We start from the raw sequence: 23243 nt of genomic DNA on the forward strand, positions 1-23243 counted from the left end.
AAGACTATGCACAACGTCCTCCATCCTAATGCATAGATTAAATATTAGAACCACACATTAGCCGTGAAATCTCATTATGTGTTATTTTACCGTAATCAACAGACAAAACAGACCCCGGGAATATTCCAAGCATAATTATGGTGATTTATGGTGCGTCAATTCAACAGCCAATGACTGGTTTAAACTCGCCCTCCTTCATCCAGATGTTTGTGGACCCGAGATGTGTGACCTGCCGGGTGCGCGCACTGTCAGCGAAGCGTGCGCGCGGCTCCCAGCTCCAGAGCTTCCCCTGCTAAAGACGGGTCGCCGAGCTTTCAGGGAATCCAAGCTGTCACTCAACGAGCCCCGGTGTCAGACTGAGCGGCGGGGATCCCGGTCCTGATAAATACCACGAGACCACGACCCCGCTACACGAAGGGAGGACCTCCAGTGATCAACAGATCATTAGAGGAACTCCACTGTCCACTCCTCCGACGAAGAAGAAAAGGAGGAAGATGAGGGACGCGAAAGACAATACCGGAGACATTGGGCACATGTGAGCGTCTGACATATTTATCTGCTGATTCCCCGAGCCAGCCACAGAGATATGAACACACAAGCTGTCAGGATTTGGTGTTAATCAGTCGATGTTAGTGATAGTGGCAGAGGAAAGGGCTCAGCTCGTGCCAAAATGACCAGACTATTGTCTAGCATCGCTGTAACGGAACGGGCCCGCAGGAATTTTGGCACCGGTTTTACGCAGCAGACTACATAGTTTGATCGACGTTTCTCCACCGGAGGTTGATGAGAGAGGCTGACATGGACAAAGAAAGCTTCCACATCTCTTGGTGATGCTATGAGATAAAAAAAAAAAAAAAAATCAGAAACACATCAGTCAAGCACGCGGCTGGTTCTGGAGCTGATCCTCGATTCAAGGGATTCAAGTGTGGACCTCACCAAGTCCAGCACGACCTTCCCTTCCCGAAGCACAGGATCATCTTACATCTTAAAGCATCTTCACAGACTCGCAGAGCGGTAAGGATCCTTTGTCTTTTAATTCTCAATGTTGTGATGATATTGATTTCCATCTTTGTTGTGCATGTGGTTCATTTCGAACCCTTTAGAAGCCCGGGTGAGAGTGAACGTAGCGGCCCATGGACGCGCCATTTGGCACCATAACGCACAGAAAACGGTTGCATCTTTAGGCTTGGTTTCCTCTTCAATTAGCATCTGTTTAGTGTTGTTTTATTATTGTATCTACTTTGACTTTTTTTTTGCATGTATCAGTCGTTGGTTCAGGCCAAGCTGTGTGAGCAACAAGAGCAACTTCTCTGTCTAAATGTGCTTTTGGAAATCCTGTGCATCCAGCGCGTCTAATTGACATAAACTGCTAATTTGCACTCAATATGCCCGCTCATCAGCTTCCAATCACACACAGTGTAGCTTAAATGCTTACATTTTTATATTAAACCACATTTTCTGATAGATTTATCATGTTTTGTTCTTGAACCGTTTCAGTCTGAAGGGGGTGTAGCTGGGCGGTGCAGGGGATCTCCTCTGGATCTGGTTTAATCCTGCAGGAGCTGCTCAAATTAGCAGACAGATTACTTTGCATAAACTTTATTGTAAACTCTTGAGATCAATTAGTGATAGTTTCATTTTTTACCATGAGTTGGGAGGCTTTGTATACATGCAGCTTTTATTCTCAGGGCTGTAGTGATTTGCATTAAACAATGTTGTCAGAATGCAGGTTTTCAAAAGCTTTAGGGCTGAATCATTGAAAGAGGGATGACAAAAGTGTTAATTGCTGTAGTGTTCTTATAAAGAAAAACAGCTTTCAATTAAATGAAGTACTTTGCTAATGATACAAATTGATAGCATGGTTTTAACAATTACATTTCAGGTGTAAAATAAGAGACAATAAAGGTTAAGATCATTTCCTTTAGGCTTAGCATGCAAATCTCTTCATTTAAAAATCTCTGCATTTCATTTAAGCGTGGACTCCTTTACCCATGATGCTCTACCTCCTACAGCCGTTTACCTCTTACAAACAGAATGTACGAACTGTTGATGTGGCAGCACCTTCACACACAAAATGTCCCTGATTCAGTGATTATCTCATCATTCTTGAAGTCCTCACATTGAAAGAAAAAACCCTGCTTCCCTTCAGAGTGGTTAACCTGTGCCGGGCGTTATTCAGCGTGATGAGAAACCCTCTCATTGTGCAGGCTGCCTTTGAAATGTGCCACATTGCTTTCTTGTGCGGAGCATTTGTCAACGCCAGCGAAGCAATGGCTCAAAAACGAGGCTCTGTAATGAGTTTCTCCCCTGTGCTTCAGAAATCCCCACTATGTGTATGGGCATTGTGATGGGTTGGGATGGTGCCAACACAAAGAGCTCAGTGAATGCTTTATCTCTAACATATGGATGCTATGTATTTACTCTGAATTTGTTCATTGGTGAGCTGCCAGTAGAAACATTCGTCCTCCATTTTACCTTCTTAGTTCTTATCCAGTAAGTGCAGTTTTGGCATTTCACAGCCCTGCATACTATCAAGTTAATGAACATCTTCTATATGTGAAATTGTTCCCGCGAGACAGTCCATCCACACCCACACTTGTTACCCCTGCCTCCACCAAAGATCATTATTTTACTCTGTGTGGATTGGAGGAGGAACTTGTACCAGTGTGGGGGGAGAGAGGAACTCGAGTCCTGTGAGGGAGAGCGATGAGGAGCAGATTCTGTGTGGCAGCAGGGAAATGCCCCATCACTTCGGCTAGTATCATACCCAGTGTGCTCCTGTCCTCTTTTAAAATTTGAAACATACAGCCTGTTTCTGCAGCGTCTGAGACACTGTGACCAAAAATCTCCTGACTTGGCAGATATGAGTGATAAATAGTGTATGGATGTTTATTTAATGATCAGAGGATGTCCCAGAAAAGTCTGAGGAATGTCACATAGCCTCTGCGCTGGCTGGGAAGTTGATTAATGACACATCCAATAGGAAACTGAAAACTTGGCATTAGTGCTCCCCCAAGTGATGCAGAAAGAGTCCAACCAAGAGGAGGCGTCCAAGAATGTCTCTTTAATAAATTAAGACTAACACTGACTACCCCTGCCATCAATATTCAGCACAAAGTGTATTGACTTAATAAGTACATTAGGAAGAAATGACATTTTGAAGATATGCCTTAAAAATGTCTGGAGCCAAATATCGGTATTTTATACTCGTAATAAAAATACAGCGTTATGAACAGATTTCTCTAAAATGACTCACTGATAATACTGACACTACTTCCTGACTCTTCTGGGATGTGCTAATGAGTAATAAGTCCTGCACTTTACTGAGATGATGATACGTATCGAGATGTATCATCATTTGATCGTCTTGCAGTTTGTCAGTTATTGCAAAATTGCTGTAGTGTCATATAATCGTTCTCCTGGGTAATGAATCAGGTAGGGTGTTGTATCAAATTGTATTTTATCAAATCATATTTTATTTAGTTAACAAAGATGCTAACTTCTATAACAGTTGTATCTGTCTACTTTCATGTTAATGTTAAAACCTGTTGAAAGTCTGACAGTCCGCCCTCTAATCCACTAAGGCTGTATGCCCAGTGGCAATCAGGGGTCCCCTCAATCTAATGCTCCAGTGTTCCACTCAAGTCGTACACAGATTCTATAGGAGACGTACACAATTATTTCTACTGAATAAGCACGCTTTGCACAACAAGGTTATTGTGAACAGTAAGGCCACTCAAACAACCACACAACCCAGTCTTAACTGTGCTCTGCTGCAACATAAACTCCTCTCAGCACATCCACACACATATGAACTGAACATACACACTATACAATATTATGTTGGTGCACAAATTTCTACATCAGGCACAGCAGGGGTATTACAATTCAGTCAGATGAGGTTAAGATCTTAACATTTTGTCTTACCGTAAACAAGAATCGTAATATTGTGTGGTATCGTGTCGTATCGTATCATATCTTATCGTATCACATTGTATCGTGTCATATCTTATCGTATCACATCGTATCGTATCACATCGTATCACATCGTATCATGTTGTATTGTGACGTATTGTATGGTATCACATCGTGTCGTATCTTATTGTGTTGTATCGTATCGTACCATATTGAGTCCAACCCTCATTCTGAACTTCAGTAAAATATCATATAAATAATTGTGTATTTTCAAGTCTTACATCCAAATTTTCTCTCAGCTCAAAACATCTGTGAAATGTACTTAAATATAAAATGAAAATATCTGTTAAGTATTTTTTGACACTTTATATTTAACTATAATATTTTCTAATAAGTGAGAGATTATTTTACATTGAATTTTCTGAAAAATGGAGCTGATATGTATTTTGTGTGCCACTGGCCAGTTTCATCTTGACGTTTCTCATGTTTTAAACATTTTGAAAAGGTTTGTTTGTTTATTAATTAAAGCTGGGGTTGGTAGTCTCGGAAAAAACTAGCATTCGTTTGAATGTAGCATTTCCTCAGGACTCCGTCTAACCCTTTAGACTCTGATCCGGACTACAGTCCTGAGCAAAGCACCTCATCGGGTCAGAGGGGACAGGTCTGAGGTTGAGCGAGAGGGGCAGTAAATAGAGGCAGGGGAAGCAGGAGATGGGGAGTGCACGCTGGGGAAATGAACGCGCAGGAGGCGGGCTGAACGGCAGGACGGGATTTGATTACTTTAAAATTTTGGGACCCAAAAACGGTGATTGGGTGGTGTTTTCCCAGGTTTAGATAGCAGCTTGTTTTCACTCTTTTTTAAGAACACATTATGTATTGGTTGCCGTCGGGACATAAAGATCATTTTAACCAGTATAACAAAAAGTGTATCTAAATCTGACTACCAACCCCAGCTTTAACTAATTCATTATTTTATGTTGAAATCTTTAATTTGCTGCAACCTCAGCAGTTAAATAAGTCTAATTTGGAATTACCAAAGTCAAGTGAAATACCTTTTGACTGAGGAGAACAACAGGTTTTAGATTATATTCCACCCAGAGCACAAAATCTGGAGTATACTGGTACCATCCAGATAATCTCATGTAACCACTGAATGTAGTTTCTTTTTCAATGCATAATTATTTCCCTGAGCGTGGGCCTGATGCCCACCTCAGTACTGAGCTTAATGTTACCAGCTGGCTAAAACACCTTCTATTGAACCCTAAATGGCTCATGATACACTGAAAATCAATGCAGCGATTTGCTGGTTTTAGTGTTCTTTTCCTTTTTCCTTTTTCAGGTTAAAGCTGCAGAGGTCCAAATCAATACCAGTTTATTACGTTAGAAATGCAGCACATTCACTGGCAATCTTTCAGAGACTTTCTGAGGACACATCACATTCAGAGACATATTTATAAACTTCTGCAGGGCTCTCTTGTTCTGGTGTCACTTTAAACTGTGGTTTATGCTCTTAACTTGTCATGATAACATCAGCATGAAAGCACAGCCACATGTACATAAAACAGGGATGTGCAGTATTCAGCAGCATCAGTTGGGGATGATAGTTTTGAATCCTTAATTTGCCTAATTTCCTCCATAAAAATCCTTTAATCTGTAAGTACCAGCATAATATTACTGAATTCTCCACCTTTGTGCTGTTATTCAAACATTATTTATGTTAATGACCTGCAATTAAATCAGGCGTTTTCAATTATCATAACTGTGGAGTGAAATGTCTGCGGGTTGTGTTTAAGTCAATTACATGCTTTACACGCGGCTATTTTGAATAATTTCCAGTAATTCACTTCCTGTTTTTCTCAATTCTTCCCTCAGAATGTGTGATGTGGAGCCAGTATACAGTAAGAGGTAAATTTGATGCTTTTAGCCACAACATGAAAAACATTCCCACTTGTATATGAGGTGCAGGTGTTTCTGCAGCTCTGAACATTTTAATGCTGTCTCAAAGAGAGTGAGTGTTTGGTGTCTGTGCTGTGTTGTGGGATGAGTTGAGGAATATGTTGGAGGTGCTGCAGCTTTCCTAACTGGCTTTGTGCAACGTGAAATATCAAGGTATTAGGTCTATATCTTGTTTAGTAGATGTGAGCAACACTGCCAGCCTTAATCCTCGGAGTGCAGTGCAAAGAGGGAAAACGGCGTCTTTATGCCTGCCAACTAAGTCTGGATTCCCTCCGCGTGACACTCAGCTCGGCATTTTCTGGTTGCCAGTTCCTGTAAATGACCGTAAAGTAGGGAGAGAGCAGAGGAGGAGGAGGGGGGTGATGCACTCACTTTGTAATTATCAGGTGATTAGGATTGTTACAGGCCATCGAATACACCCACTTTTACTCCCTGGATATACAAGTCCCCCTTGTTTAAAGTCAGCTTCAGCGTCACTGATTGGGGCTATTTTAGAAGTACAGTATGGATGTAATTTCAGAGCTATTTCTGGCACGAGAAAATTGCAATTTTCTGCTACAATAGTTTGATCTCAGATTGAATGAATATGTTGAAAAATAATTGGTGAAGTTACCCAGATGTCCCTGTGTGTTTTTCGACTGAATCCTAATTAAATTGTCATTAATTTTGCAAATGATGAGCTTCATGCTGTGAGCAGTAATTGATAGAGAGTTTGACCTTCATTTATTTCCTCAAATTAGTCAGCTGATGAATCTGTCATGAGCCAGATGATCGTAGTCTTTAGTGTGCGACTGTTAGACGACCGCTGAGCGTCCGAAGTGGCTGATATTTTAGGGGGGGACTCTGAATATTCCAGCGAGCGGGGGGAGGGTTGTGTCGTGCTCTCTGTGACTCAGGATGACTCCTCAGGAAAACGAGCCCTGGAGTCGGCCCTGACCCTTTACCAACAACCATGTTGCAGTTGTGTCGGTGCACGTGTCGCATGAAGGCCGCTGCGGATGTCTGAGTCTCTATCTGCAACAAAAAAAAAAAAAAGAGCCAGAAAAATGTTTTTCATTTTTGTGGTGAGAAAAGGATCCTGACCATCATGGTTAATGTCAGTCCAGCATGCGATTAATGCACGGTGCAACACATGCATCCAAGTTCCACGATGCACTTCATATTTGCACAAATTCTGATTGCATTTGTCAAACACAACTCTGAAATAGAAGGATATGGCAATAGACAAGTAGTTACTCATAATTTTGATTTTAAAAAGTATTTTAATTGCACAAAAATGCAAAAAAAAAAAATGGACAGTTTCAGCTTCCCAAATGTAAAAATTCCTCTTTTCCTGTTCTTAACATTTTTTGGATTACTGCTCAAACAAATCAATCAATATCCTGCTGTTGGCTCTGACATTATTTTTAACCATTTTCAAAAAAACAATGTACAAAGATTTTGATAAATGAACAATTGATTGTTGTAGACTTAACTTACTGTGCACTAAGAGTAAATGAGTGAACCTTCTTAAAATCAAACTTCACTTTTCTGTCATACCATGTGAAGGAAAACATAACAGCTGCAACAAATAAGTTTCAGTATCCAGTCATAATTTTTGCACCTACCACAATATCTGACTCATCTTGATTCCCACGGCCCTCAGTGATAAGCGGTGAACATTTTTCATCTTGTCTGATCAAACTGGGAAGTGTTAATTATTTATGATGAAATGAAACAGAGAAAGGCAGTGAACTCCCGGTTGGAGAATAAGGTGTAAGCAGCAGGAACATGAAACTTAAGAGAGAGAGATGGAAGTGGACAGAGAACCCCGCTGAGTGCGGATGAAATCAGATGTCACTTCAGCCCAGCCTGGACTCATGAAGAGATACGTGCAGTCTGGCAAATGGAAACAGTCGTGAGGCTCCTTCCCACCGGGAATGTCACTGCAAACTGGGATCAGCTCAGACACACACACTGTGAGCCCGGAAACACACACACACACGCACACACACACACACATGCACTGAGATCCGGAGAGAGCTGTTTACGCTCCAGTCAGTGTTGAACATGCATATTCAAACTGATACATCAGACTCATGAATCCGTGCTTGCTGACACATTTACATATGAGCCTGGCTGTCGTGGCCCGGGCCATGATGCGGGCTGACAGGTCTTATGCCACTTCCCTCGGGTCACCAGGGGGGCGGAGCCACAACGTGACAGTAGTGAAGGCAGAGAGTTGCCTTTCATTCACTGTCAGCCTCCAATAACACAACCTCTCTGCCTGTTTGTAGTCAGGCAGGCTAAGCTAACGAACGGGGCTGACTGTACGATCATGTGACTCGTACCTGTTGTCTGTGCTCGCTCTGCTTCTTCTCGTGTTGTCAGTGGAGGTGAAGTGTGCTGCTTTAACTTGGATTCATTCAAACCAGGAGTTACTTGTTTCATTTGACTTTGTTAGGTATTGTAAGGAAGGGGTCATCTGTATGTTCCCACAGCCCAATGGTCCCACATTTCTAGGACATTTTCAAAATTAGGTCTTGTGTTCCTACATTTCCCTTCAATTGAAGCCCTATCCTCCCACAAGATTGTTTTGGAAGTACTTTATAATTAATTCATGAATTAATGAATGAGTAATTTCATTTCGATCAGTAGCAGAATGTGGGAACATAGGGCTGTGGGAACATTGGCACACTCCTGTAAGGAAAGCTTTCAGGTAATGTAGAGGTGTCTCTTCAGTGCTCGTACGTCACATTCCTATAAAGGCCAAAGTTGTACAGACAGATCCAAGTTTCTGTTTCAGCTTTCAGTACCACCTAACATCAGTGAGTATACCAGTTAACACATGAAGCTGATATTAAAATCAATTATTCCATCATTAAGATATGGCAATGACTAACTGTGTGGTGTAACCATAGTTAAAGCATCCAGGATTGGAGAATGATTGGTTGGGATCTGGTAACTTTGATGTTTCAGATGAGTTACTGAGTTGGGTAACCCCCCAAAAAAGCTACCTCAGTGATTTAATTATTGCACTTGCAATGGTTCAACTTCCCACAGCAACCAACCCAGACAACCATGATTACTCAGAGTTTCAGGGGAAAGATTTAAACAGTTTTAAGACACTTTTAGACTTATTAGAACAACTAACAGCTGAACTCAAACCTCAGAAACTCATTACACTCATAAGTTCTGACAAACCCGCTTTGCTGTGGTGTGACTGTGTCATCCTCTGAAACTCTATCAACTAAAGTGCAGTGAAGGAGGCTGCAGAGATTTATTAAACACACAGTGCCTGCTTCATTATCTAAACAGAAACACACACACGGGTGATCAGCAGAGCGCCGCTGACACTGTGGAGAACCTATTAGAATCCATAAGGGGATCTGTGCCACAGCGCTGCACACGGCGGCCACGAGCGCTCAAGCCTGATTGGCCCAGCTGGGGTTAGCCATGGTCGGGCGATGTCCCCCTCGCTTTCTGTCAGCGACGGAGCTAAGCAGAGCAGCCAGGTTCACGGACCGCGTACGACACCCTGTCAGCACAGCCTTGCCTGGCATACTCGGCCACACACTGAGGCAGAAACACACCCAAACACACACACATGTGGATACACAGAAATGTGAAGAAAGCTGGACTGAAAGTAAGAAAGGACACAGGGGAGGTCGTGTGAAATGAAGCTCTGCAAAGGAGACTTTTTTTTGTTTTTTGTTTTGGGAGTGATTCACCGTACCCAAATTCTGGTATTACTCCCATTTCATCAGTGCTGTGTCAGCTTCAAGGACCTTCCACCTCCTCCCCCTCCCTCGCCATGTTGAAAAGGTCATGAACTCCATCACCGGGCCATGCAGCTAATTATTTAGCTCATGATAAATGCAAACAATGCACAATTTGTTGTGTCTATTAAAGCCTTGTTCTTGTGCAAACATCATGAGTCATGTTAGCATGCCAGCAGCCTAGCCCCCCCTCTTTAAAGTGTGCTGTGTTTATGTTTCCACATGGGAACCTGCAGCGTGGTGGCCCCTTTAAATGTCCTACAGAATAATTTCACTCAATTGAGCAAATACAAGGGTCGACACTAATAAAATGTTAGAGAGAGACGAGCGAGCACAGGGTTATTTTTAGCCTCTGTTGCATATACAACATGTTTCTGCAGACACTAAGATGCTCTGGGGTCGTGTTTATACAGTCTCCAATGGAAACCTCAAACCCGAAGAATGATTTAATCTGAGTTTCACTGGAGGAACACGACAAGTGGAGGTTGAGGGGGGATGTTGCAGGAAAAGTTTGGGAGCATTGTTAGCAATAGAAGGTGTTATTGCATCATTTAGAGATCTTTATATTAAATTGAGTTATGTAAACCTTGTATGATGATAATCAGTCTGTCTCTGTGGTTAATGTAGAAATGGCAAACATGCAGCTGCACAAATATGGAGGCATGTTTAATGGATGAAATGGTAATAACTACAGCTGATTATAAGAAGAGCTTCTGGAGATTAAATTAAAGTAGATACAGGATAGTTTCCCCAATGGCTACACACCGGCGGTGGTTGTCTTAAAAAGATTTCACCTCCAATCCAGCAAATACTTAGTATTCAGTATTTCATCAGAAGCAGAATCAGACATTTTTATCTCAGAGGAAGTTCAGTAAACATAGATAGTGAACAGATGCACAACTAGCTTAACAGCTCTGGTGCCTGTTGCATTATCAAGGGTTGCGCCAATAATCAACTGAAGCTAATATTTGGCTTTAACAGCCGTGCTTTGATGAAACAGATTGTCCCTGCAGTAAACAGTCAAGTTTCCATCGCCTGCCCAGAGATGAGACGTGGCTGGCATCAGGTATCATGATTTCAGGTGTGAGGACAGTGACTGTTGTCTGTACTACAAATAAGAACATGATGTTAAAGGTGTTCATAATAATAATACATTTTATTTATGGGCGCCTTTCAGGACATGGAAGGTCACCTTACAAATGTAACAATAATAAAAACACAATTAAAAAAAATAAAAGAACACTCAATAAAACAAACTATAAACAATATGAAAAAACACAATGAATGGAAGGGTGAAATGCAATGAAAATGTACATGTGAGGAGTTTACAGAGAATATGCAGTTCTGAAAAGGTGGGTGGGTTTTTAGGCGGGATTTGAAATTTGGAAGAGAGTCTGAGTTTTACAGATGGTTAGTGGTAAGGAGTTCCAGAGATTAGGGGCTGAAAGCTTGAGATCCCATTGTGGTTAGGCGAGCATGGGGTACAGTGAGGATCATGGAGGAAGAGGATCTGAGAGTGCGGGTAGGTGTGTATGTTTGAAGGAGATCACAGAGGTATGGAGGTGAAAGGTTATAGAGAGCTTTAAATGTGAGCAGAAGGATCTTAAAGTCTATGCGGTTTTTGATAGGCTGTCAGTGGAGTTGTTGTAGGACAGGGGTGATGTGTTCAATGGAAGAGGTTCTGGTTGTGATCCAGGCAGTTGTATTTTCTGGACCAGTTGAATTTTATGGAGAAGTTTGGAAGAGGAGGGAGTTGCAAAAGTCAATACGGGAGTTGAACAGGCAATTGAGGAGAATAGCGGTGTTGATAGGTGTGAGGGACAGGAGAAGGCGGTTGCACAGGTGAAAATAAGCAGACATTATTGATATGGGCTTTGAAGGAAAGTGTTCATGTCACAGAGTGCATGAATGAAATCATTAGTTTGACTGGATTTCTCTTTATTGTGACAGAGATGATGAATCTCTGTCCTGATGTTGCGTCTCTCCTCCGTGCTGACGCTTTACAATTCGTGAATCGAGGAATTCCCCAACATACAACCCGTCAGCTTCCCCTTGACTCTATATTTTTGGGGCGACAAAATAACCACCGCAGTGACTCCCATCACTTTTCTTTGTCCAATACATCACCGACACGTGACGTGTCTCACAGGACAGCGCCGTCCTGTCCTTTCCCCTCTGTCTCTCCTCATGGAGTCATGTTTAAACAAAGTAACATTCATACACGAGTGGGTTTCCATGGCCACAAGGCCTCAGGATTATCTGAGCCACAGCCCACCATGGTGTGATTGGGAGGAAAAAGCCCAAAGGCGCGCACAGATGCTCTCGTGCTACCAGTGTAGCCTTGGTGATAGCCTCATAGGCTAACACGTCGAGACTCTACGTCTACAACACAAAAAAAGGGGAAAAAAACATTTACTTGACAGAAATGCTTTAGGCTTGGCTTTAAATAGCTCTGTGCTGTTTCTGTTTTTTCTCTCTGTTTATTATTGGTACGAGCCTCTGCTGCAAAAGGACCATCTTGATTTTAGCAAAGAATCCAAGAGAGGAAGTCTCCCTCATGAAGAAGCCCTGAGACAGACCGTTTACATAAAGATTACATAAAGATCGTGTTTGTTCTGGGAATGATAATGACTTAGTGATTGTATGCACAGGCCGTAGGGGAGAGCAGCAGCAGCAGCTTCCTCAGCTGGCACACTGCGATGGTCTCTGGATCTCATCACAGTTATTGTCTGTGTTTGGCCTCCACTTCAGCCCACCTCTCTGTACAACCCTTAGAGCGGACGCACACACGTTTCCCTCGAGGTCAGCAAACCTGTCTCACACATTTATTCTGTCATCACATATAATCCTCATAATGTCAGATTTGGTAACTCTAACTGTTACTATGACCAAAGCAGCTGTGGTCTGTACAGTACACTCTCCTTGATTAACGTGTTTCTCAGTACAACAGAAAAGTAAGCGGTGCATCAAGCAGCCAAACAAACAGAAGAAATACAACCTCACTGTGATTTCATTCTGACCACTTTGCAGTTGTTTCTCAGGGTAGAACAAAGTACATTTAAGTAAAGTTTGGAGTTATATTGAGGTAAGCTATCGCTCTATCTACACCTGCATTTAACAGAACAATCAGGGAACTGCTTGTTCCTCTCTCCCCACAAAAAGAAAAGCAAAAGTTAACCAGCCGCAGTATCATACAGTCTTCCTCCTCCAACTTTAAAATCATGACGTTTTCTCCAACATGGTTTCTGTTATTATAGTTAGCTGTTGTCATGCTAATTTATGTCCAAGTTTTAATTATCTGGAATGTTTATTTTGAGATATTTAGGGGTGGTTGGCTGCTCTGTTGTTGAATGCAGCTCTTGCAGCGCTGTGTGCACCAGATTAGCAGAGTAGAGGAGGCGGTTTGAGGAAATGCAACAAACATAGGAATTATTGTACTTTCCATAACTGTGAGTGAGTGCTTTATCAATCAATCAACCTTTATTTGTATAACGCCAAAACACAACAAACGTTATCTCAAGACGCTTTTACAAACATAGCAGGTCTAGACCACTCTATGTCAAATTATGAACAGAGACCCAACACCAAGACAGGATAAGACTCAGTCTTACCCCACCTTATTCCACCATGAGCATTGCACATCGCAGTATTTAGCTAGTTACAGTGGCGAGGAAAAACTTCCTTTCACAGGCAGAAACCTCAAGCAGAACCAGACTCATGTTAGACAGCCATCTGCCTCGACTGAGTTGGGTCTGGGAAGAGGGATAGAGGAGAATAAGAGATAGAGAGAGCGTTGATAGTGATGAGACGAGTAGTAGTAGCTGTTGGCACTGGAGTCCAGCACGTCTGTATCAGCTGGAGTTTGGATCGTCCACAGCAGGAGGACGTGTACGGCAGCTCAGAGGAACCTATGAAACAAGGGAGCTCAGGGACTCCAAAAAGGTCTATGTTCAGTAACTCCAATGGGACAGGCAGAGTTAAAGTAAGTGATGAGGGGGTTGGGGGAAAGGGGGTGAGATAGGAACCCAGTGTGCAGTCTAAGCCTATGGCAGGATAACTAAGAGCTGGTCCAAGCATGAGCCAGCTCTAACTATAAGCTTTATCAAAAAGGAAAGTTTGAAGCCTGATCTTAAAAGTAGAGTCTTTAAACATACTCAGGAAGCTGTTTTAGATGAGCGGTGCTATCTGAATGTGAAATGTGTCTTTTGATTACCTGATACCTCAGCCCATCTCTAATGTGTAGACTCAGGCTCTGAAAACATCACCTGCGCCCGTAATGGGGGGTATTTTGGCATCACTTTTGTATAACAGGAGGAGGTGGAGACGTTGCATCCATCTTTATACAGTCAATGACACACTGGGAATAAAACCAGTACAAAATATTGTTTTATCAATGAGGGAAATTTCACTCTCCATTTTCCGTTCCTGCGAATAATTTGTGCTTAAGCCTGCATTTGAATCCAGAGAGTGGGTGTTGGACTCCACCGCACAAATAAAGCTACAATACACTGAAATAATGACTGACACACTGTAAAGCTTTTGCAAAACAAATGCTCATCATAAAAACAATCAAATAACTGAGCTGAGAGTAAAACCCTCCATGCATCATGAATACACACAGGACCAGGAGTCTGGGCATACATCATACCCTCATGTTTATTTGATCTCTTATTACAGAAGCCGTACAGACCTAAACAAGAAGAGATTTAACTGGTATTCTAACATAGGCAAATGTAAGCATAGCTCTGTGTGGTCTGAAATGTGATGTTGGAGATTTCATCAGGTTGTTGAATAAACTGTGAGACAGCCTGAGGGATTTTCCTGAGGCAATAAGCAATTTGTGCAGTTCCTGCTTTCAGGGAATACATAATCAGGCTCTTCCTTTTCTACCATTTTTTATTCTGGTTGTGTTTTTAAATGCACATATTTTAGAAGCTGATTACAACCATCTGATACTCTAAACATCACATTCATATATATGTGAACTTGGCCTGAGAATAGCTCTTGTGCAGATCCTGTGTGTTTAAATCTGCTCCTGCATTATTTTCTCTCTGTCCCTTTTCTTTTCTTAGTGTTATTTTTTCTCTCACTGTGGCTGGACGGCATCCAGACTGTGTTGATGACAATGTGAGCCTGGATTCTGTCATTTCTGGGGTTTGGATACAGTATGAATGTGAGCGAAATCCAATTTTTGCACAACCAGGCCTGTCAGTTGACATGGCAAGCATGATTGCATGATTAAAGTTGCATTGGAACAAGTGTAACCGTAGGCGAGAACATATTGCTGCAAACGGGATCTTTTTGTTCTCCAGTCATTCAGTATGTTTCCTTCTCTGCTCCTCCAGCCTTGTACGCCTTTTCAAGCTTTTCTTTCCTCCCTTTTCTGCATCCTTTAAGTGTTTTGTAGGAAAATCTGATTGCTCGGTTCCGTTTACATTCACTCACCATCTGCTGAATTTGGCTGCAACTGTGAATCAATTCTTAATGTTGGCAGCTTTGCGCTGACTTGCCTTCTCTGTTCCTTTGAGCTTCCATTTCATCTTTTTTTTTTCCTTCAGTGGTCTCCGGCATGTTTTGATCTCTAAACAGTAAACAAACTGCCAGTCCAATCCTTGACTCTCAATAATAGACAGCTCACAGAATATACACCTCAACCTCCAATTAGAAAGGAGCCTGAGCTCGTTACTGAATGAAGAATACACTGACAGGAGAAGATGTTGATTCTCCAGAGTTACTGTGTAAAGTCAAAATAGGAAATAAATTGGATATATAAAGGAAGTGTTTGATCATTTAGGCAGGAAATGGTCTACTCTTTATGTAGTGCCTTCATTGTCAATAAAACAACATGTTTTTAAATCAGGGGAACAACCAGCTGAAGGAAATACATGTAGAGGAGTCAGATACTTGCTTTAAATCCATTATACAACATTTTTCTTTGACTGTTTTCTGACATAGACATCAGGAAAAAATACAAATAGCTGTACGGAACAAATTTCACTAACTTGCTAGGCTTCTAAAATTGTCCAAACTTGGTACAGATCTCCTCTAAACAAAGCTCTATTAGCAGTATTTCAGTATATTTTTAAAGCTCAGTCATAATTCGAACTTTATTTTTTAAATTTACATGATAAGACAAAAAAAAGCCAAGTAAGCTAACTTCTTGGGCCCAGCAGTGCTTTGATGCAAGCTGCTAACATTAGCCTTAAATATTCTCTAATCTACACAACAAGGCAAAAACAGTCAGGTAATCCAAGCAGGCTTCAGGTTTTCCACTCCTAGCATCTGGATTTAGCTTGGCAACAACTGCTAATTAACATTAGATATTAAGTACAACGGAAGCCTTTCAAAATGCAATTTCTGCAGGTATTTGGTCATAAAACAGAGAATTGTATTAATGTGAATTTGAATCTCTCGTAGTGCATTCTGTAGTTATCAAAATCCTTTCACTAAATAACAACTGCCAACCTCCAGCTAATGCAGAAGTGCTAAAAAGGGCAGATCCTCATTAGGCCCCAAATTAAAATGCCCAACCACACATCATAATTAAACATGTTTACAGCCTGATAACACGTTACACGCTGTACAGGGAGTGAGTGTTTTCAAACATCTGTTTGGATTATATTAAGGCTAAGAGTTATGCATAAATTTACTTAATTAGCAGCCGACTGAACCGACAGCTGGGCATGTTGTAGCTGTTTGCCAGGCGTCCATAGACCTGCCTCAGCTTCACCTCTGTGACTGTTTCAAGATTGATTCTAAGTTATGTTGAGTCAGCATATCCAAGTTGGGGACCGCCATTGTTGGGCTTTAAAACGGCTCTTCAGAAACGAATGAGTGACATAGCTGAGACTAGGTCCATATTTTGTAGTCTTTTTACAGTCTGAGTAAAAAAAGAAAAGTGGTGCTTATGATAGAGGAACAGTCAGGGGATCATTGAAGTGATAAGGATTCCTTCTTTGGGATCTTTTGTGACAGTCTAAAGTGGTGGACTGACAGACAGCTCTACTAGCAGGCAGTCATTGTCCCAGCATGGCTAAAATTAGGTTTAGAGCAGCGCTCTGCAATCCATTCGTCCCTTGACTCTCACCTGTTAATCTGTCATTTATCCTGAGATATAAGTCGCTTTATTGTGTCTCTCTGTGCAGCATTTAAATGAATTCATGTTGAACTCTGTATCAACCCTTTTCTTGCAGTACTGTCCTTTGATAAACCTTGGCCCTTCATGCAGCTGGGGTCCTCATTCAGCCTGCTCTGTGCCTTAAGGCGAGTCGGTGGCAGTGGAGTGATGGTGTCCGTGGAGCAGTCAAATGAAAGTGGATGATGGCTGATGAATGCTATGCTCACAGACACTGACTTATTACCCAGATATTAAAGCAGAATAGTTTGGGAAATCCTTGTCCTCGTGTCATTCATGGCTCAGCCAGGGCTGCATATAAACATGAATGATGTCCTGTGGATTTGTCAAAGGAAACAGGGTCAGGGTCAGAGCCTGCCAGCACATTTGTAAGTTTTTTGATTGGGTGTCAACCCACCTCTGGAGGGATCTGCGGAAGCATCCTTGAGCAAGATCCTTAACCTCTGTTGACTCCCTGCAGGGTAAAGCAGCAGAGGAACTTTTGGTCCAAAAACAGAAACTGTTGAACTGAGACGACCATGTTGTATATTTTAGAAAAAGCTTCACAATTTTTGACTTTTTATGAAGTAGACACTTCTGAAAACTAGCTTAAGAATGAATTCACAGTCTCAATTTAATGACACGAGTTTAAAGTCAAATACTGTTGCACTGGGAAGATACTGTGCACCTGATGCACTCATCTTTTTACTTGTTCCAACACCAAAACCTGAATAAGTATTGGTACCAGTATCAGTATCTATATCAATAATGACATCTGTATCAGTAATATGTTAATATTGGCATTGGTATTGGCATCTGTATTGGTCTTAATATCAGTAGCGGTTGTGTTATTGGTATTGGCATCAGTATCGGGTGTAAGTCTTGGTAGGATATTGGTACCAGTATCAACATCAGTTCCAGTACCAGCATTGGTATCAGCATTGGTACCAGTAACGGTATCAGCCACGATTCCCCTTCTTCTGTGCCATATTTGTCATTAGTTAGTTTGCCAGCCAAGGTACAGATCAATTACCAGTCAGCCTGAAGGTATGAACATTGAGCATTGGGTATCGGTATTGCTATCAGTATTAGTATCTGTATTGATATCAGCATTGGTATCAGTATCAGCCTACAATTGTTCTGAAAATACTGAACAGGTTTCAGTTTCACATTCTTAAGCCTCCATGTCAGCAGCTGTAAACCTTCACCAGCACACAGAGCTCCTCTGCATTACACGTTATTGTATTAATGCACATGTATTCACGTCAACATGAGCCTTCAGCACACAGACACCCCCCCCCCCCCCTTCTTCCTCACGAGCTCAGCCAAAATCATCATCTCAGCGTTCAGTCACTGTGATGGCAAGGATGTCTCTACTTATCTGGAGTAAACAAATTCAACCTCAGCTGGCAGTGGCATTTGGCCCCTGTGTTGGCTGCTTCTTGGAAGCGTATACGTGTGTGTGTGTGTGTGTGTGTGTGTGTGTGTGTGTGTGTGTGTGGGGGGGGATGCTGCCATAGCAGGACGCACAATCATGGAGATTTTTGATCCTGAAGTCAGCAGTTGCTATACTCTAAGATGTCTGATTCTAACATCCAGTCGCTGCCTCCGGGCACAAGCCGCATCTCATTAAACAATGCAAATTAATTTTCAGAGGAAGTCGAGCATGTTGCTGACTGATTGACTTACTGTCACACCCTAAATAGATGTCTACGACTCACGTAGCTTTACGGGGCCAATTTGACGCTAGCTACTAACAGAAGTTAAGCTATTAAAATGTCCAACGTGGAATGACAGGTGCTAAGAAAGGGGTGACTTTGAGAGCTCTGCTGTTAATGAGACACTTGGCGTGGTTTCATTGTTTTACATCCTCAGGGACCAGTTTGAAATGTTTTGTTTTATCGACACCTTGTTTGAAGTCGTCAGCAGAGGCAGCCCAGGGGGAGATGAGCACGGTTGGCAGGTCTTGGGTCTGCTTTGGCCGGACACAATGAGCTTCACAGTGAAGCCAGGCTTCTGTACAGTAGCAAGCTAATGCTCTTTTGTCTCCCTTCATCTCGATCCAGCCGTCTCGCTTTGCCTCGCTTAACCCATTTGTCTTTTCGCCGCGTGTCCCCAGCGTCTCTCCTCTTGGGTCAATCTCGCTGAGCTCAGAGAGCCATTATTCATGGACAGTCATAACTCAGCCCCCTAATCAGCTCCTGTACACATCAGCCGGCAGGGAGTTACCCCCGAGCTCCACAAATCACTCTCATCAATGAGCGGAGGAACCGAGCGTTTTTGTGTGCGGGCATGCGAGCAGTAATTGACCCCTGTGTTGAAGTCTGTAAATCTTTTGGCTCTGCAGGGGGTTGTTTCTGCCTCCCTCTGCTTGTTAGCAGTTTGTTTCCCTTCACTGCTGCCTCTCACTGAAAACAAACACAATACTGTATCAGATCTTGAAAGTGTGTGTGCTCTGGGCTATAGCCACAGAAACAATGATAGCTTAGCAGAGTTTAAAGTGAAATAAAAAACATCATGCAGACTTCATTTGGAGCAATATCCCCAAAAATGTCTGCAGCAAGAAGTAAACACCAAAGAGACAAAGAACATCTTTAATACTTCCTCTTTTAAAGCTGGCATTAGACAAACATCTTCTCTTTGAGTCCTCCATAAATTTAGCTTGATGGAACTCTGTTGTGTTATTCTTAAAAGTTACAAAATTATACACAGAAATATAACATGATATATTACTTAAAATGCATGTGTGTATGCACCCACATATTTCATGCCCCCCTGCATTAGTCAGGGCTCAAGTAAAGCCAACCCACTATAAAAATGTCTTGGATGGAAACTCTACACATTGACCATGAAGAAGTCTTCTTAAATTCTCATTCAAGTGTCTTTTCATTGGAGACCATTCTGCTCTATTATCATGTGCCTTCTTCACGTGGGCTCGCACAGCCCTTGTTGACGAGTTCAAGACATATTTGCAGGAAGAATAAGAGGCGCTTACCTCAGAAAAGTAGATTGCAATTTTGGACACAAAAATTCCTTCAAACGGCATAGAGAAAAAAATGTACACACTCTCAATTTTCTCCTGTTGAGGTATTAAAAATAGTCTGGTCTTGAGGCAAACACTCAGAGCTGTACACCTGTGTCATGTCTTTGTTTGGCAGCCAGTATCTCCTCTCTGGATGCTTCTTATTGGCTGCCTTGGAAAGTCTAAACAGAACCTTCTACATAAACACAGTTTCCCAGTACAAAGCTGCACCTCCTGACCTGTGAGACGGGACATCATAAAAGCGGTACTTCAGTTATGTGTATACATTGACTGCATGCTTCTGGAGTGGAGGTCTCCTTGAAACTGTTTCATGTGCTTCTCAGCATCACATCGCACAGACGGTTTGAAATGTGAACGAAAGAAAGATGCAGTTAAAGGTTCTGCAACGATGAAAAAACACTCCAGTCTGACATGAACAAACTCACTTCATGGCTGGGAACTCCTGAAAACATACTGTGTCTTATGCAGGGTTGAAGTTGCAATAAAAACCCCGTCTCCAACATGACTTGCTTTGTCTTATCAACAAACTGATGGCTTATTAGAATGCAGTCCTGGACCTAGCTTTTGGGCATCCACTGTGGCTGGCAGTCACAAATGATGGACTTCCACAACACTTCCTTTAAAGCTGGGGTTGGTAATCAGATTTAGATACACTTTTTGTTATACTGGTTAAAATGATCTTTATGTCCTGATGGCAATCAATACATAACGTGTTCTTAAAAAAGAGAGAAAAAAAGCTGCTATAGACGGAGTCCTGAGGAAATGTTACATTCAAATCCATGCTATTTTTCTGTGGCTACCAACCCTAGCTTTAAGTGTGTTACCATTGTTTGCAGTCGAACTCGCAACTTAAATAGCACCATGGCCATCTCAAAGCAGATTTTATTTAGATTAATACATTACAAACTTAATTGACTGCTGGTAGGTTCAGGAATTACATTATGGCATATTATGTGCACCTCTTACCCTCAAGAACAGACTGTTATTCTGCATTAAAGCCAAAGCCTGTTGATGGGTCAGAGTTCCAACTAAAGAAGTACTACAAGTGGAAACCAGAACTCTTTCCAATCCAAAATAAAGTCTTAAAGAATCTGCATAAGCAAGCAGAATCTGTACCTCACATTATTTTATTATGCACGTTAGTTTATAATCATGAGGACTGAATGGGAAGTAAATATCAATGGTCAAAGCCTAAGGTTATAGTGTTTAAGAATCAAAAGGTGTAACATTGCATTAGCTAATATAGCAGCGAGTCTAATCTTTGAATCTGTGCAAAATGCAATGGTTCAGTAGCTCTTTTGAACGCCAATAAATTAGCCAAGAAGAGTTTGGGCTGCGTAGCTTTGATTACTTGCAGACTTTGCCAGCAAGATGAGCCTGCCATGCTCTGAAAGTTCTCTTTTAGTTTTGTAAATGATTAACTCCACGCACCAGTTGTCATATTGAATAGATTAACATGCTGTGGGAAACACAGTAGCTAAGAAGCTCATTAGCCAGGTTATGAATAAGCCACAGGCTGTTTAGCTTTGCCAAATATTCTCCCCCCTGGCTCCAGAAACCAACACAGTGACGGCTACATCGCCAAACTTGTTCAGCCTGATAATCATAGCCAACAGTTGAAACTCATCCATAATGTGAACTGCTGTCCAGTTGGTTTGATATTGATGCAACAGTGGATTCAGAACACTTCCCATCAGAGGCAGCCATCTTGGTTGTTTAAGAAACACTTCAGAGGCTGTTCCATGAACAGTCATTGTGGTAAATCTCATAGTATTAAAGTAACAGTGGACATCATGAGGCTACTTAGAATCTGCCTGAGCAAATTAAAGATGAGGCGGTCCGTCTTTGTTCCCCGGTTATAAAAGAGAGTATTAAGATTTCCATCCATTCTTCGTTCTATGAAGCAGTTAAGGTCAACTTAAAGTCTCAATCCTTTTTCTTTTCACCTGCAGTCGTGGTCTTGTTGTATAGGTGGTTACAGGCCTGCATGCATCATACTGTACATACATGACCTCCAACTCTAATGAGCCATTATGACTATCCAACGGCATGATGTGCTGTATGTGATGTGTAAATAGTGAGTCTGTCCTTACAGCTGAGGGTGAGGAGCAGGAGGAAGAGGTTTTTTTTGGAGAGGGGGATGGGGATGGAGAACAGTAGTGGGGAGCAGAATGAGAGAAGGTTAGTGAAAGGGTGAGGGTATGTTGGGATTTGTGGGGGCGGGTAGCGAGGACCCACGGGGGAGGAAGGGAGGAAGGAGGGGGATGGGGAGGACCGCGGGGATACTAGTGTGCCTAGTCCTCCCTCTCCGCCCCTTCCAGCCTCTTTCAGATATTATAATACTTCCATAGTGTGTGTTGGCTCATGAGTGAGCTCTATTTTCTGCCCTTGGTGCCAGACTATGAATGGGCACATTGCATGCGAGCTCAGTCCTTGTGCCATGTGCTGAAACAGGCCGCTCCATTCATGCACTCCCTGTGATTTTGTCTCATTAGACTGCGGGCGCCATGCGTGTGGAGCTACCCTTATGTGTGTTAGGGTGCACATGCATGCCTGTTTGTTCTATAGTGGGAGAATTGATTGCTTCGCTTGCAGGGTTTTTTCACATGTAACATATGTGTGCATCAGGCGAAGGCTAGCATCTGTACTCTGTTTTTTTTTTTTCCTGTGTGATGCACAGAGGACGACAAAGGATGAGACCTCACATCAGGGAAGGAGGGAGGGATGGGGTTGGACTCTTCTCTCCAAATTCAGTCAAGATATTCCCGCCCTCTGGCCAGTTGTGAAATTGACACACGCTTTGGTGACCTCAGGATCTTCTCGTCCAAAAAAATGCTCCAAACCGTGCGCCCCCCCTGTTTCGGAAAGCCAAGTTAGAACCCTTGACCCGTGAGCGCACCCCTTTGTTTTCACTTCATAGTACACATGTTGATTTGAAACATGCAGAGGGCAAATGAGTGTATTTGAAATGCACCATCAGCGCTTCCCTCTGAGTCATCTCACATCACCATTCTGCTCTTTGTATCTATCAGTCTTTCAGACAGCAGAATGGCCCCTACAGTGCAGACCCAGGCTGAAAGCTGCAGCTGCTGCACACACGGAGCAGAGGCAAGGGACAGCACTCCCACTGCTCCTTTACACACACACATACACACACACCAAGAGAGAGAGAGAGAGGAAGAGAGAGCTGCTCCTCCCTGTTTGTCTGATGTTTTGCTTTGCCTTAATAGCAAGACTGATGCCATTTAAATCTTTCGCTTCAATTCACTCGATGCAAATCCAGCTGCATAAATGGGTTAGCAAAGTCCTTTACTGACACACAGGCGAGGACAGTGAATGCAGCAGGCCTTCACAGCCACATCAGATTCATTTATACTACTGTCAGATCCTTTACTGATACTTTTAGCAAACAGGAAGGAGCTGCAAAAAGATGCAGCAAGTGAGGATTGATACAATT

General features: G+C 42.3%; 1 protein-coding gene across 2 annotated transcripts in view; it reads left to right on the plus strand.

Annotated features, from left to right (window-relative positions):
- The first annotated feature begins 951 nt into the window (after positions 1-951).
- Positions 952-23243, plus strand: part of LOC117831874 (gap junction gamma-1 protein) — a 43265-nt gene continuing 20973 nt past the window's right edge. Inside the window, exon 1 of one of the 2 annotated variants that reach the window (XM_034710766.1) lies at positions 952-1014. The gene's annotated coding sequence lies outside the window, so the exon portion shown is untranslated. The remainder of the gene's footprint in view (positions 1015-23243) is intronic. The other variant, XM_034710765.1, reaches the window with a different exon arrangement.

The sequence above is a fragment of the Notolabrus celidotus genome, chromosome 20 (genome assembly GCF_009762535.1).
Source record: "Notolabrus celidotus isolate fNotCel1 chromosome 20, fNotCel1.pri, whole genome shotgun sequence".
Lineage (NCBI taxonomy): Eukaryota > Metazoa > Chordata > Actinopteri > Labriformes > Labridae > Notolabrus > Notolabrus celidotus.